This window comes from Monodon monoceros, unplaced genomic scaffold (assembly GCF_005190385.1).
Source record: "Monodon monoceros isolate NGI ecotype Baffin Bay Population unplaced genomic scaffold, NGI_Narwhal_1 Super_Scaffold_18, whole genome shotgun sequence".
Lineage (NCBI taxonomy): Eukaryota > Metazoa > Chordata > Mammalia > Artiodactyla > Monodontidae > Monodon > Monodon monoceros.
Window position 1 is genome coordinate 4,855,080 of NW_021703774.1, and position 16,260 is coordinate 4,871,339.

The window sequence follows — 16,260 nt, forward strand, 5'->3', positions numbered from 1 at the left end:
TTGTAAAGACCAATCCCACAGGGATCTGTAACAGAGTGAAGTGGGAAGAAACCAGAGACAGAAACATGCTAGACAGTTGTTAAAACTGTCTACACCTAAGATTATGAGGGCCTAGTATCAGACATTTATTCCTTTATAATTTACAGTATCCTTTCATTTATCATTGGTCAGCAAATAAGTACAGAGGGTGATACTTTCTTTACGTTTGCTTACTGTATTTTATCTTGTAATTCCTAAAATTTATATATTTAATCTTTCACAACATAACTATCAATCACTTGATTATGTATTTTCTTTAAATATAAACAGAGAAACTAGTTTTAAATTTTACCTTCATGGAGGAAAAAAAAAAGTAAAGAGAGAAAGCCCGAATTTAGGTCAACAGTCTGAAGAAAATAAGAAGAATTAGATATTAAAAGTAGAATGATACACAGTAATTTATGCTTTTACTTTGTTTAAAATCTGTTCTATTGATATCTCCAACATAAAATAAGGTTAGACATATTTATTTGATGGACCCGGAAAACTAAAGTAGGAAGAAAGATTGAAACTTCTTTTATTGGCTATTTGACTGGCTCAGCAAAGAAGATCTGCTGTCAATCAAGTTAAAAGGATTAGGCAATATTTGTGGGATTACCTGTGTCATTCAGTCTTCTTAACTGGGTATTTTAGTTGACAATGAATTGGTTATTTATGTCCATGTATTTATAGTACGAGGTGAACTGCTTGAAGCTGACTGTTATTTTGTTTATGTGAAGTCAATTCATTTAATTCAAAAGGGTCACTCCTTTTATTTTTCTAAAATTCTTTTATATTCACGTATGATTCTATGATAAGATTGTATTTCAAAAAATAATCAGGATAGGGAAAAGTCCTATACCTGGAATATCCCATATTTACATCAGAATAAATTATATTAATGGATAAAAAGGACATAGACTTTATGTTTAATATAAATATCACGGGCTATTAAAATGACCTTGCTATATTCCCACTTTATTGAAAGTCATGGTTAATGAAGTTATCAGAATATTATTTCTACAAAAACTTATATACACATATGTTTCATCTTTCTCTATTTTAATTGACTTAGGTGTTTTTTTTATTTTAATAAATTGAAATCAAGAAAAAATGGAAGTCCAAGGACTCCTTGCATAAGTATTTCCTTTATTCATTACTTTCTGTTCCTCAAAACTTCTAATTTTCAGTTGATAATAATATCTAATATAGCATTAATAGTAGTTGCTAAATAAACATCTTAAAAACTCTAACAATGGTACCAATTACCTTATACAAGTAATAAGAAAAGAGTGAGTTACCTATGACCACCACCATTAAAATGTGAAAACCTTGTGTCCTGGCTCCAAACATTTTTCTGTAGAAAAAGAGATATCCATCCAAACAGCTACTAGGTTGACAGGACCAGTTTCTGATGATTTTCTTCCATTTCCCAAAGTGTGTCACCTTCTTCCTTCAGGCAGAGAGTGTGAGGACTTAGTTTGGGTGCCAGATCCGTGGGGCTTAGTGTAAGACCCGTTTGTGCTGCTTACCAAGCAGACTTGTGACATTCTTAGTCCCTACTTACACCTGGGGCCTCCCCTTTTTAAGTCACAAGAATGAACATTGACACTTTTATCACAGAAAAATGAGTTTTGGGGGACTCTACGGACAGATTGTCATTTTTGGTAACTTCTATCATGGAAAATTAGAGCTTGGTTTTATACTTTTCTTCACAAGAGAAATGCTGTTTTTTGGTTTTGTTTTAACTCTTTTTTGTTCTGTTTTGCTTTTGAATAGCAGTTAAGAAACTCATGGCAACTTCAAATCCATTTAATATCTATGCATGAAATTGGAAAAGAGAAATCAAGAAAACAGCAGGGGTTTTCATTAGACTTAATAGACTGTGGCAAAAGAGTTATTTGTGCAATGCTCTCAGGCTTAAATTCCACTCTCTATGAAAAAATAACCATGCTCTACTCTACTCGTCTTAAATACAATGGTATTTGATTTTGTACAACAGAACAATTTGAGTAGGCAAGGTGTTTGGGATGTACTTAGGGTAATTGGTGCTTGACATTTGTTTTTTTAACATTTTCTGAGAGGCAGACCGGAGGATGTGCAGAGGTTTTACTCGGGCAGTACAGGGTGAGACATTACCAAGCCTTAAAAGTCTGCCATGGATCTAAGCCTGGTAAGCTGTGGTGGAAACCAGGTGGTGAGGGAGGCAGGAAAGAGACAAAGCCGGCGTCCTTGCAGTAGTGTACTTCTTCACTTGTTTGTCATTGGTTCACCTTTTACCTGTGACCTGTGCTGGACGAATGTGCTCCATTCATCTATTATTCATTCAACCTTTTAGCAGTGCTGGAAATAGGATGGTGGGTAAAAGGAGCCTGGGTTCTTCTTCACGGGGTACACAGGTTGGCCAAGTTTACAGCCCTAGGGAGAGCTGGGCAGACGGGGGCCTTGGGGACTGCAGGACAAAGCTAGGCCATGGGGGCTAGAGGTGAGAATGGGGTGGGGAAGACAAGCAACATATTCAGAGTTCCGATCAATGGATCAGCTCAGAGAGACGTTTCCAGCAATCATCAGGGAGCCAGGATAATGAACAGGAATAAACAGGGAATAAAAAAAGTAGAATAAACAGGGAACAGGAGCCTTGAAAATTGATTTTCAAATGCCAACTTTGATACTAGGCTAGGAGAACCCAGGCGAGTAGCTATTTTTTTTTAAGTTGAAGTTTATCTATAAAGTGGACATAATAAAGCCTATTAAACAGTTATTTTGTGTGAACAAAATGGGAACTATAATTGCTTGGGGCATAGTAGTATTTTAAAACAGTTTCAGTAGTGTGAGTGTGTGTGTGTGTGTGTGTGTGTGTGTGTGTAATGAATAGGTGAACTTGAGCATAAATGACTTGGATAAAAATGTAGAAGGCTTACCAAATTTGCAGGCAACATGAACTTGTTAAAGACAATGACTGCTCTGAAGCAGAAATGATGGTTCAACCCAGCAGTCACTTCCCCAACTCATCCCACCCACCTTCCTATGGGGAGAACATGCCTCCACTGAAAGCAGATCTTTTCCCCCTTTCCTGTTTACCCATTTCTGTCCCCCTCTAACCTTAAAAATCTAACTATAGGAATGAGATTACTAAGCAATTGAAACTAACTTTTGACTTATACTCTCCTGACTGCACACCATGCCTTGTTTAACTTGTTGATTCTTTTCCGAGATAAAAAGAAGTAAGAATGAAGAATTAAATAGTTAAAGAATGATTAGCTCTCTACCCCCAAGAGCCCCTAATGACTCCTGCAGGCTGGTCACATGGGCAAGATAACATCTGAAGAGACAGTCACCCAGCCGTCACTTGATGGAGAATGATGCAAAACCCAAACTCCTGCCTTGATGATTCACTGAGATTCTTCACTCCCCCTCGCCATTTTTCCTTTTACAAACCATCAGGGCTCAGAGAAGAAATAAATGAAATAGACACGAAGAAAACAAGAGCAAAGATCAATGAAACTAAAAGCTGGTTCTTTGAGAAGATAAACAAAATTGATAAACCTTTAGTCAGACTCAACAAGAAAAAGAGGGAGAAGACTCAAATAAATAAAGTTAGAAATAAAAAAGAAGTTACAACTGACACCACAGAAATACAAAGGTTCATAAGAGACTACTACAAGCAACTATATGCCAATAAAATGGACAACCTAGAAGAAGTGGGCAAATTCCTAGAAAGGTACAACTTTCCAAGACTGAATAAGGAAGAAATAGAAAATATGAACAGACCAATCACTAGTACTGAAATTGAAAATATGATTAAAAAGCTTCCAGCAGACAAAAGTCCAGGACCAGATTGTGTCACAAGTGAATTCTATCAAACATTTAGAGAAGAGCTAACACCTATCCTTCTCAAACTCTTCCAAAAAATTGCAGAGGCAGGAACACTCCCAAGCTCATTCCAGGAGGCCACCATCACCCTGATACCAAAACCAGGTAGAGATATCACAAAAAAAGAAAATTACAGGCTGATATCACTGATGAACATAGACACAAAAATCCTCAACAAAATACTAGCAAAATGAGTCCAACAACACATGAAAAGGATCGTACACCATGACCAAGTGGGATTTATCCCAGGGATGCAATGATTATTCAATATATGCAAATCAATCAATGTGATACACCACATTAACAAACTGAAGAATAAAAACCATATGATCATCTCAGTAGATACAGAAAAAGCTTTTGACAAAATTCAACATCCATTCATGATAAAAACGCTCCAGAAAGTGAGCAAAGAGGGAACATAACTCAACATAATAAAGGCAATATATGACAAACCCACAGCCAACATCATTCTCAATGGTGAAAAGCTGAAAGCATTTCCACTAAGATCAGGAAAAAGACAAGGATGTCCACTCTCACCACTTTTATTCAACATAGTTTTGGAAGTCCTAGCCATGGCAATCAGAGAAGAAAAATAAATAAAAGGAATCCAAATAGGAAAAGAAGAAGTAAAATTGTCACTGTTTGCAGATGACATAATACTATACACAGAAAATCCTAAGGTGCTACCAGAAAACTACTAGAGCTTATCAATGGATTTGGTAAAGTTGTAGGATACAAAATTAATGCACAGGAATCACTTGCATTCCTATACATTAACAATGAAAGATCAGAAAGAGAAATTAAGGAAGCAATTCCATTTACCATCACATCAAAAAGAATAAAATACCTAGGAATAAACCTACCTAAGGAGGCAAAAGACCTGTACTCAGAAAACTGTAAGATGCTAATGAAAGAAATCAAAGATGACACAAACAGATAGAAGACCAGGTTCTTGGACTGGAAGAATCAACATTGTGGAAATGACTATACTACACAAAGCAATCTACAGATTCAATGCAATCCCTATCAAATTACCAGTGGCATTTTTCACAGAATTGGAACAAAAAATTTTACAATTTGTATGGGAACACAAAAGACCCCAAATAGCCAAAGCAATCTTGAGAAAGAAAACTGGAGCTGGAGGAATCTGGCTCCCTGACTTCAGACTATACTACAAAGCTACAGTCATCTGTTTTTGTACTGGCACAAAAACAGAAATATAGATCAAGAGAACAGGATAGAAAGTTCCTGGATAGAAAGATAAACCCACGCACCTATGGTCACCTAATCTATGACAAATGAGGCAAGAATATACAGTAGAGAAAAAGACAGTCTCTTCAGTAAGTGGTGCTGGGAAAGCTGGACAGCTACATGTAAAGGAACGAAATTAGAACATTCTACAACACCATACACAAAAATAAACTCAAAATGGATTAAAGACCTAAATGTAAGGCCAGACACTATAAAACTCTCAGAGGAAAACATAGGCAGAACACTCTCTGACATAAATCGCAGCAATATCTTTTTTGATCTACCTCCTAGAGTAATGAAAATAAAAACAAAAATAAAAAATGGGACCTAATTAACCTTAAAAGCTTTTGCACAGCAAAGGAAACCATAAACAAAACAGACAACCCACAAAATGGGAGAAAATATTTGCAAATGAAGCAACCAACAAGGGATTAATCTCCAAAATATACAAACAGCTCATGCAGCTCAATATCGAAAAAACAAACAACCTAATCGAAAAATGGGCAGAAGATCTAAATAGACATTTCTCCAAAGAAGACATACAGGTAGCCGAGATGAACATGAAAAGATGCTCAACATCACTAATTATTAGAGAAATGCAAATCAAAAGTACAATGAGGTATCACCTCACACCAGTCAGAATGGCCATGATCAAAAAATCTACAAACAATAAATGCTGGAGAAGGTGTGGAGAAAATGGAACCTTCCTACACTGTGGTGGGAATGTACATTTATACAGCCACTATGGAGAACAGTACGGAGTTTCCTTAAAAAACTAAAAATAGAGCTACTATATAATCCAGCAATCCCACTCCTGGGCATATATCTGGAGAAAACCATAGTTTGAAAAGATACATGTACCGCAATGTTCATTGCAGCACTATTTACAATAGCTAGGACAGGGAAGCAACCTAAATGTCTATCAACAGAGGAATGGATAAAGAAGATGTGATACATATATACAATGGAATATTACTCAACCATAAAAAAGAACAAAACAATGCCATTTGCAGCAACATGGATGGGCCTAAAGATTGTCATACTGAGTGAAGTAAGTCAGATGGAGAAAGACAAATATCATATGATACTGCTTATATGTGGAATCTTAAAAAAATGGTACAAATGAACCTATTTACAAAACAGAAATAGAGTCACAGATGTAGAAAACAAACTTATGGTTACCAAGGGGGAAAGAAGATGGGAGGGATACATTGGTAGATTGGGATTGACATATACATACTACTATATGTAAAATAGATAACTAATCAGGACCTACTTTATAGCACAGGGAGCTCTACTCAATACTCTGTAATGATCTATATGGGAATAGAATCTAAAGAAGAGTGGATGTATGTATATGTATAACTGATTCACTTTGCTGCACACCTGAAACTAACACAACATTGTAAATCAACTATGTTCCTATGAAAACTAATTAAAAAAAAAAACCATCATGGCTGAGCAGACTCTTCAGAGTTGGTCTCTAGACACGAGTCCACCTTCTCCCCAGATTCTGGCTTTTCTGATTTAAGCAACTTTCCTTTCTACTGACACTTGCCTCTCGAATTATTGGCTTATGAGTGGCCAGCAGCAGAACCTGGGTTCAGTAACACAACCATAAATGATGCAAATGACAAATATATTCTTTCACATCCTCCTTTACAGCTGGGTCATGGGCATGTGACCCAGTCCTGGGCAACAGGACCTGAGGGAGCTCTGCTAGGCGGACTCTGGGAAGGGCTTTCCTTGCTAATATGAAAAGACATGCCCCTTTAATCTGACATCGTCTTGTACAGATGTGTTCCCGGAACTGCATTAAACATGCTACAGCCATGGGAGATACGTTCAAAACACATGGCAGGATACTGAGAATGTGAATCCTAAATTTTCCTAAAAATAATAGACTTTCCTGAATTTATAATTCATTATCAGGTGTGTATTTTCTTTTTATCCAAAAGCATCCTAACTGAAGATGTTACACTTATCAGGATCAAGAAAGATCTGTATAGGCAAGAATAATGTACTCTAAAAGGAACTTTATCAAAGAACAATGTAAACTTGTACATTTTGTCCTTACCTTAAATTTTATTAAAATTTAAACAAGCCTGAGAAGAGTGCATAAAAAACTGGATAGGACATGAGAATGAGGATTAAAGAAAACAGTGGGATGTATAGCCTGAAAATGTGTATTACAGTTAGAAACAGATGTAAACCCAGCAACACAGATAGAGCTAAATAACATGGCACTTGACAAAAAAAAAAAAAAAGAGAGAGAAAGAAAATGAGGATTTTAACACAATACATGCAGATTTAGAAAACATTACGTGAATACATGCAAATTAATGTCTATATGTCTAATATATTACTGAGATTTCCAAAAGGAGGGAAGAAAAAAAATGAACAGCAGATAGAGGAAGGAACAGAAGAGAATAGAAATAAAACAGGCAAGCCAAGATTCCCATGCAAACCAGACAAGACAGTTTCCTATGAGCTGAGGAGAAGAGTTAACTCTTTTCACTTGAGATTAAGCAGCCACAAAATTGGAGGAGACATTTGAAGACATAGGAGTTTCAACTGATAATAAACTTAATAACAACCAATAATAATTATTATTAACATTTATAGAGTGTATTATAGTTTATGGTTTACTTTCATATATATTATCCCAATTTATCTTTGAAGTATGGATCCATGGTGATGTAGCTTCCAAAATTTTATGTGGTTTCGGGGCTTTCACAGGGAATGATAGTATCTAGGGAAAGAAAATGATAATCCCTCTCAAATTCCAGATTTGATCTCAAAATATTTTTGTTGTTTTGAATCCTTTAAGGGAAAAGTTAAAACATGCACAAATCCAGTAAGGAAAGCTATTATAATTGTAATATATTACAACTGAAATCATGTCACTAGAGAAATTCTTGGAGAAAATGAGGATATTTAACCCAGAGAAAAGCAGGTACTAGGGCACATCAGAAGGGTCTGCATGGAGCTGAAAGTCCATCCCATGATATTTTTTGTTTGGTCCTACTAGGGAAAAGTGGCACCAATGGTAAGATGCCATAGGATGTTATATTCATGCTCACTACACAGAATCTCCTAGTAATAGATGCTGCAAAGCATAGAATCAGCTGCCTTGAAAGACAAGAAGTTTTCTGACCTTGAAGACGTGCACATTTAGAAAGGATTGCCATTCAGCATGGATGTTATACAGGAAATTAAAGAAAAGATGGGCTATAGAGTTCAATGGCCTCTAATGATTTTTTTAGCCCTGAGATTCTTTCATCATTTCTAAGTAAAAGACGTGCTGTATGCATCACTACTAAGGAAATAATATAGGCAGAGAACATGCTGAATATAATAAGCTCCAACATCTTCATAACCTTGTCACAGCTTTTAAAATCTGTACAAAAGAGAGAGCAGTATGTTCCTTAGAAGGCTGCTACAAGGAATCCATGAGACAGTTGTTCTAAGCTTGTAGGTCCAGGTCCTGCTAGGGGCTTATCCAGCACTGCCTGTCTTGCCAAAATCTCCTACCTCCATTTTGATTTGCTCAAGAAGGTAGTTAGGTTTTTTGGTAACCATCATTTACTCTGAGTTGATTACAGTTAAATTCCACGTTTCCAGAGGTCACTGGAAGTGATCTCAACCATCCAGAACATAATCATGAAGATACATTCTAAAAGTGTCTATGTTTAAAAACAGAGATTGCAAATTTATTAACTATGTCCTCAAGCTCTTGTTCACCATTTATTATTATTTTAGACACAATTAAAATAAGCTTGATTATCCAGTATCCAGGAAAAGAAAAGGGGAAGCTACCATGTATATTTTTAGCAACAAGAGATATGACAGTTGAGAGCTGGACAGTGCATGTGAGTAGGTGGAGCCCAAGATCTGTTGCAGGCACTGTGTGAAGGGTCTCAGCTATGTGGACATTTAATTATTTCAGTTAACGACAGAGTGTGTTGCTACCTTCATTTCACAGATGATGAAACTGAGCCAAGGTGTGACTGGTGCCCCAATCTGCCTAACTCCTGAGATGAGCCTCTTTCTTTTCTTCTAAGTCATGCTGCCTCCAAGGAAAATAATACAATGAGCTGGCATAAAATAATATAGGACAGTATAGCACTTGGGAGACATTGAAAATAGGAACAAAATCAATATCTATCTTAAGGCCTCATCGCATAGGACAATGACATAACATAAATCAATAACAAAAGTCATCAATAAAATACATAAGTGCATGCAAACTTTTCCACCCAGAAATGCAAGAAAATGTGTAATATATTTCTGAAATATTTTAATGCCAAATGGTTAAAAGAAAACACACTTTCCCACAAGAATTATAAAAATGTGTTATGTCTTTTACATTGGCCACCCCCCCAACCTTAATGACATCAGATGAACATGGTTCTACCACTGGTGATTATTTTGTTTATTAAGACGTGTATGTGTACAGCATAGTGCATAGGGCTGTTTCTTCAGCATCCATTCCTTTGATCTCTTTCATTATTACACTATTTTAAAGTTTTGATTCAAGAGACACATACACACACTCTCTAGACCTGACATTTGTTCAGAGCCATACAGCAGCTCAGATAAAAATACCGAGCCCAGAGGAAGATTTGATTCAGTCTATTGTGTGAAAAGTATGCTGGGATCTTCAAACGAAAGACAAAAGAGCTGCAAAAAAGCTTTGCATTTCAGGTCTACGATTCATTTGATTTTTACACTTCAAAAGTCCCACTTTGAAGCCCAGCGGAGATGAGGGAGTGATTTTTAGTTATTTTATGGACTAACAAGTAGAAAATACAGCATTGCACATACTCACTCTTGTTTTCTTTACTTTGAAAAGTAATTTCAGAGAAAGTCAACCCAGTTCAACCAGAACTATCCTAATTGGCTTTGATCAGTAAATCATCAGAAATGGCTCTGCTCTTGCTTGGTCCTTTTCCCCCTCTTCTTGTCAAAAGTGAATGATAAAACACTCAGGTTATGATGAATTACAAAAATCTGCTTTGTGCTGGGTTGGATGTGTTGCTATTCCACGTAATGTTTGCTTTCTCTCTGCCATGGTAAGAAGTGCATTTCCATTCTTTGGTAGTGACAATCGTTCTCTCACACGTTTATTAATATTTTGTTCTGCACAGCCACAAAATAACGTCCAAGGCTGAGGAAATTACTGACCTGGTGAGGCCTGACATTCAAGGCCGTCTACAATCTGGCTTTTATTTACGACACCGCCCCTGCCCCCATCCCCGGCATTACTTTCCACTGCCCGCTACATAAAGGGTCTGTATTAAAACACTTTTAGTAGAATGAAAATTGAACCACATTCAAAGCGTTCTCCCTCTCTCCACTTGTTCAAAATCCCAACTTTCTTTCCGGGCTCAGCTTAGCGGATGTTCAGGCCTATGGAATGCCTTCCATGGAAAGTCTCAGTGACGCTCTGCCCTCAACAATCCCAGGCTTGTCTCCATGGAACCCAGAATTGACTACGTTGTAGTGCTATTTATTGTTTAATATTTGTGACTTGCTTTCCTCCAACTGCACTGTAAGGTTTGTAAGTATGAACACCTCTATCTTCACTTTCTAGTTCACTGCATTATACAACAGTACTGATACTGTAAACAGTTCTGCACAATGGTACAGTATAATGTGTGTATTTCTGATGAAATGTATGCAGTACTGTCCTGTGTTTCCAGAATTAAAGCAAACATGCATTCAGTCTTTTTCATACATAAAAGAAAAGTCTAATGTATTGGAAGATGACTCTAGTCTTTACGCAGGGGCTCTGGACCTGGCATTCACAGATGTCTAAAGCACCCATGAATGGACATCTGAGGTCTGTCAACCTCTTGAAAATATATGAAATATTTTGTGATTTGTTATTATTGCATTTTCTGGGGAGAACATTCATAGCAGTGACTCTTTAAAATTTAATATCATAACTATCACTTAGTGGGGGGTATGTGTTTAAAAATGCAGATTCCTAGGACAAAGGACCAAATTTTGATGTATAAAGGAAGATGCAGAAGATTTTAGGAGACTGCACTATGTTCATGATAATATGCAGGAAAACCTGGTTTCTATGTATGACATAATAAGAAATACATATGGCCTCTACCCATGGTTCCTACATAGAACTCCTAAGACTCTTATAATTTCCTGAGTGATGGGATGTTAGGAGTGTCCTACACAGAGGTCCTAAATTCACTGGAATTTCCTGGATGATAACACTGGCTTTTGTTATAGTGAGGCAACTTCTGGTGGGCTCCTGGATAGCTTCAGGATGGGGGGTTGGTCACCAGTAAGACCAAGCTGAGATCAGAAGCTTGGAACTTTCAACCCCACCCCATATTCTCCAGGGATCATACCTACGTGATCAAGCCTCCATAAAAAATTCCTAAACTACGGGGGTCAGAGAACATCCAGGTTGGTGACCACCTCAAGGTGCTGGGAGGGTGGCCTGTCGGAGAGGGGACTGAGCGCCAGTCACCACCACTCCCTTGCCCAATGCTCCTCTTCCATTTTGCTCTTCCTGAGTTGTGTCCTTTATAATAAGCAAAAATGAAAACACAACATACCAAAATTTATGGGATCAGCAAAAACAGTACCAAGAAGGTAGTTTATAGTGATAAAGCTTACATTAAATTAAAAAAGAAGATCTCAAATATACAACCTAACTTTACACTGCAGGAAACTAGGAAAAGAAGAACAAACTAAGCCCAAAGTTAGCAGAAGGAAGGAAAGGAAGATTGGAGCAGAAATAAATAAAATAGAGAATAAAAGCAAGGGAAAAAATTGATGAAACTAAGAGTTGGTTTTTTGAAAAGATAAACAAAATCGATGAACTCCTAGCTAAACTAACCAAGGCAAAACAAGAGAAGACTCAAATAAATAAAATCAGAAATGAAAGAGAAGTCATTACAACTGATACCACAGCCTTAAAAAAGAATGAAATTCTGCACATATGACAACTTGGATGAACCTGGAGGACATTATGCTAAGTGAAATAAGCCAGAAGCAGAAAGACAAATACTGCATGATCTCACTTACATGTGGAACCTAAAATAGTCAAATTCATGGAAGCAGGGAGTGGAGAATGGTGGCTGCCAGAGGACAGGAATGAGGGGGAGATGGAGAGTTATTAGTACAAAGTTTCACTTATGCAAAATGAATAAGTTCTAGAAATCTACTGTAAAGCATAGTGACTACAGTCAGTAATACTGTATTTTATGCTTAAAATTTGCTAATGGGGTAGGTCTTATGTTCAATGTTGTAGCAAAATTTTTTAAAAATTTAAGAGGCTAGATCTCATGTTAAATATTCTTACCACAATAAAAATGTAAATAGTAAACATGTGAAAACATTTTAAATGGCTAAAACTGTTTTCAAAAGCAAGTCATTGAACATAATGATTTATTCCTGATTTAATTCATAACTAAAAAATAAAAATAAGATCTTATAAAAAAAGAAAATAATAAAAAATGCAGTAAAAATAAATACTGTTCAAATTTTAAATTTTGGAAGTAGAAAATAATAAAGCATCAGAAGTGGTAAATAATACAGATAAAGGCAGAGATTATTGAAGGAGAAAGCTTAGTACACAGTAGAAGTGAAAGGTTCAAGAGCTATAAAAGTTTATTTCCATGAAGGGAAAAAGATAAGTAAACAACATAATAAATTTACTCAAGAAAAAATGTTAAATTAAGAACAAATAAAAAATATACTGTAAAAACAGATACAAAAAATAAAATATATAAAAGAATACCATTTATAATTTATAGTAATACATTCAAAAACCTGAAAACAATGTATAATTTTCTGGGAAATAAAAATGATCAAACTTGACTAAAGGTGGAATAGAACGAGATAACAGCTAGGAGAAATATTTCAAGAGGTGTTTACCAACAAAAGGCTCAGGTGCTAAACAGTTTTTATAAATTAATAATAATCCCCATGTTAGATAATATCTTCCAGAAAAAGATGGAAAAGTATTGAAATCACTATAGCTATCATAAAATCAGCATCTAAATGTGAGATTATCCGAAATAGAGTATAAACTAATCTTATTTATGTATATTGATACAATAATACTATTGTAAATAAGATACTAAAAAAAATTTTTTTTTTAAATTTCTGCCAAACACTATTTTTAAGATGTGATCAAAGTTAACAACACCATAGGAAGTCATATTGATAGTATGTACCCTTGATATGATATGATGAGAAGGGACTCTATCTCTGTGGTCTTCCCTCCAAAAACATTTTACCCTGCTTTTATCATGAGAAAAACAACAGACAAGTCCCAGCTGAGGGACTTTCTACAAAACACCTGACCAGTACGCCACAAAACCAGGAAGGTCATCGAAAATAAGGAAAGTCTGAGAAACTGTCCCAGTCGAGAAGAGCCTAAGGAGACATGATAATTAAATGTAGTGTGGTATCTGGGATGGGGTCCTGACACAGAAAAAAAACATTAGGGGAAAACTAAGGAAATATGAATAAAGTATGGACGTTAGTTAATAATAGTGTATCAATATTGGTTCATTAATTGTGAAAAATGTACCATACAATGTAAGAGGTCAATAACAGAGGAAACTGGGTGTGGAGTGTGAGGGAACTCTGTACTATCTTTGAAATAATTCGGTATGTGTGACATGGTTCTAAAATAAAAAGTATATTTATAATGCATTAGAGGAAATGCAAATTAAAACCACAATGAGATACCACCTGACCCATTAGGATAGCTACTACCAAAAACAGAAAGTAGCAAGTGTTGGCAAAGATGTGGAGAAATCGGAACCCTTGTACATTGTTGGTGAGAATGTAAAATAGTGCAGCCACTATGGAAAACAGCATGGCTGTTCCTCAAAAACAAAAATAGAATCACCATACAATCCAACAGTCCCAGTTTGGGTAAATACCCAAAAGAATTGTCAGGAGGGTTTCAAAGAAATCTCTGTACATCCATATTCATAGGAGCATTATTTATAATAGCCAAAATGTGGTAGCAGCTTGAGTGTCTGTCAATGGGTAACTGGATAGACAAAATGTAATATATACACACAAAGGAATACTATTTTGCCTTTAAATGGGAAAAATTATGACACATGCTACTGATGTCTGAACCTTGATGACATTATGCTAAGTGAAATAAGCCAGTCACAAGAGAAATACTGAAAGACTTGAATTATGTGAGGTACCTAGACTAGTCAAATGCATAGAGACAAAAAGTAGAATGCTGGTTGCCAGGGCCTGGGGAGGGGGGCCCTGGGGAATTGTTTAATGGGTGTAGAATTTTAATTTTCCAAGATGAAAAGAGTTCTGAAGATTGGCTACACAATGTGAATGTACTTAACATTACTGAACTCTACACTTAAAAATGGCTAAGAAGATATGTTTTTGTTATGTGTACTTTATCACAATTAAAAACAGAAATAATAAAAAATCAGAATGAGGAAATCTTTTTAAAAAATTATTAAAGGAAGCAACTCAAAATTCTGATCTTTCCAGAAATTCAGATGATTTAATACTAGAAAATCTGTCAATAGTTTACATTCAATATGTATAACAGTAAAAACATGATTCTTTTAGTAGGTGATAAAAATCAGTTCAAAAAAATCCAACCTCATTTCTAGAAATAACATTCTGTTAGAATAGTGAGGTGGAAGCATGCAAGATCAACATGATAAGTCCATCTATCTTTTACCAAATATGCACAGATGGTAGCAGACTACGGTAAAATCTGGAACCCAACATGAGTTAACACTCGATTATACTTAATTGTAATTAATTACACATTAGTTACTCTTAATACATAATTACATGTAAATATACCTTTTGAGATTTGTCAGAAGATTTGGTCATTATAATAAGAGATGAAAAAAATTGTAGCTATTGGAAAGAAGAGTTATTTGCAAACAAAACATAATCCTTTTTTATGCAGCATTTAAAATTGAGTCACTCTCCTGGGCCCTGAACATTAGCTCATTGTATCCTTTTAGTATCTCTGAAATACAGACATATTTAGGTATCATGAAACTGAGTCTCAGAAAGGTGAAGTTCACACAGCTGGCAAGTGACAGAGTTCTCACTGGAATCTCTGCCCATAGAATCCTAAATGTTACTTTGTTTCATTCATCATGCAGTTTCATGTAAACTGCAGCATCTCTGATTTATCAAAGCAGAGATTTAGCCCACCCGAATTATGTTTTCAGAAAATACTTGAGAGGAGAGAGAGAAGAGGAAAAAGCAGAAGAAATATACCAAAATATTTCTGAGTGAGGGATTAGGATTGTTTTCAGCTTTCCTCATTCTTTTCAGTAGTTTCCAAATTTTCTACAATGAGCATATTTTACATTGCTTTGATTTAGAAAATATAACAGTCATTATATTTCAAAAAGCAAATACAAAAGCATCCAAGCCTCCGGGAGCCAAATTAAAACAAAAGACAACTTAAATTAGGGCTGGCTAAATATCTGAGTGAGAAATCTTGATCATCAGTGAGGCTGAATGGAGTTTTTATTTTTGTTTGCATGGTTTATGGTTTACTCTGGAAGAAAAAAGCCAAACAGGTTTTGTAAGAGCACTAGAGATCCAAGAGTTCTGAAAAGGTGCTTAATGCTTCTGTTTTTAAGGTGTATCCTTGTTTATTTTATCATTTTTGAATGTTCTTTTACTTCTGGTTTCTGTTGGTGGCTCCTGTGTTCAAAATCTCTGACCCACTTTTAATGATAGAAGCTATGAAGGATGCAGCACCATCTAGTGGTAACTCAGGCTAACTGCAGAACCACTGATTCATTCATTAGTTCATTTACCCCTAGGATAAAAATGGCTGAGTAGTGTGAGATGTTTTGCTAAACCTTTTGCTTTCATTGATTTGATCCTCACACATGGTAGGCAGACTTCTTACATGGCTCCCAAGATCCCCATTCCTGGTATCCACACACTCCTGTAATCCCTTCCCCTTGAGTCTGAGCTGGGACTGACTTGCTTCTAAACAACAGGGTATGGCAAAGGGGATGGGATTCACTTCCGTGATTATGTTAAAAAGATTGGGACTTCCATCTCGCCAGACGACTCTCTGTTGGTGACTTTGATCAAACTGCCATT

The 16,260-nt window shown here is 36.0% G+C and overlaps 1 protein-coding gene across 5 annotated transcripts in view; it reads right to left on the reverse strand.

The window, feature by feature from the left end:
* Positions 1-16,260, reverse strand: part of CRB1 (crumbs cell polarity complex component 1) — a 264,792-nt gene that overhangs the window by 64,155 nt on the left and 184,377 nt on the right. The window lies entirely within an intron of this gene.